At 42.5% G+C, this 1,428-nt stretch overlaps 1 pseudogene; it reads right to left on the bottom strand.

Moving 5' to 3' along the window:
* Positions 1–1,097: 1,097 nt before the first annotated feature.
* On the bottom strand, positions 1,098–1,211 carry LOC115696136 (U6 spliceosomal RNA; annotated as a pseudogene).
* Positions 1,212–1,428: the final 217 nt, after the last annotated feature.

Here is a 1,428-nt window from a genome sequence, read left to right as displayed (position 1 = left end):
GTGTAATCCCACACTGCCTGGAGAAGGTCAAGTGTGATGATTCTAAGATTGTGTAGGTATGGGACTACACAGTTGAAGAGGGCTTAAATAGAATGATTGGTAATACCTATATCAACAAGGTATATCTTGTTTTCTAGTAGCCTATCATGAAAGAACTCTAAAGTTAAGCGTGCTTGACTTGGGGTAATTTCAGGATGGGTGACAACCTGAGAAGTTTTTCCAGGAAGTGTGCGAGTGAGGACAAAGTACGCTGGAAACACTCGTGTTGGTTTGTAAGGTCATTCGCCATTCCATGAAGCAGCCAGAGTGATGTACTCGTGTATAAAAGCCATCATTCTGTGGGTATCAGGGCCAAATAGAGGCTTAAAGTAGTCAAGCACGCTGAACTATGAAGTTCTTTCATGATGGGCTACCAACAAACAAGATGTACCTTATTGATATAGGTAGAACCAATCAATCTATTTAAGCCCTCTTCAACTGTGTAGTCCCATACCTACACAATTTTAGAATCATCCCACTTGACCTTCCATAGGCGGTGTGGGATTACACAACTTACCCGATATTTCCCCTTACGGATCACAAGACTACTGACTGTCATAATCACCCCCCTTAAGGGATCCGACGTCTTTGTCAACCACACTTTTGGCTGGGTCAAGGCTCTGATACCATTTTAACGTCCCCACTTCAATCCTCTATTAGGCCCTTACACCCACAGAATGATGGCTTTTATAAACGAGTATGTCACTCTGGCTGCTTCATGGAATGACGACTGACCCTAACACGAGTGTTTTGAGCGTGCTTTGTTCTCACTCATACGCTTCTTGGGAAAACTTCCCAAGAGGTCAACAATCCTGTAATTACTCCAGGTCAAGCACGCTTAACCGTGGAGTTCTTTTGTGATGGGCTATTGACAAATAAGATGCACTTTTGTTGATATAAGAAGTACCAATCAATCCATTTAAGCCCTCTTCAACTGTGTAGACCCATACCTACACAGTCTCCGAATCATCCCACTTGACCTTCCCCAGGCGGTGTGAGATTGCACAGCTTACCGGATATTTTTCCGTACATATCATAGGACTACTGACTATCACAATAAAAATTTGGACCATTTCTCAATTTGTGTGTGTCATCCTTGCATAGGGGCCATGCTAATCTTCTCTGTATCGTTCCAATTTTGTCGGATCTCCCCGCTCGTGTTGGTTTGTAAGGTCAGTCGTCATTCCATGAAACAGCCATAGTGACGTGCTCGTGTATAAGAGCCATCATTTTGTGGATGTAAGGGCCCAATGGAGGCTTGAAGCGGGGACGTTACAAGTGTTGGGGTTTATGCCCTAAATAAAACTCTATTTCAATGTAATCCAGATTATTCAATATCAATAAAGTAACAGAAGTATTTTTCATTCATTTGTGTATGTTTTGGTTCAC

Source organism: Cannabis sativa, chromosome 6, assembly GCF_029168945.1.
Source record: "Cannabis sativa cultivar Pink pepper isolate KNU-18-1 chromosome 6, ASM2916894v1, whole genome shotgun sequence".
In the NCBI taxonomy this organism is placed as follows: Eukaryota; Viridiplantae; Streptophyta; class Magnoliopsida; order Rosales; family Cannabaceae; genus Cannabis; species Cannabis sativa.
The sequence above is the reverse complement of the archived record's forward strand: the minus strand, read 5'-3'. Positions and strand labels throughout refer to the sequence as shown.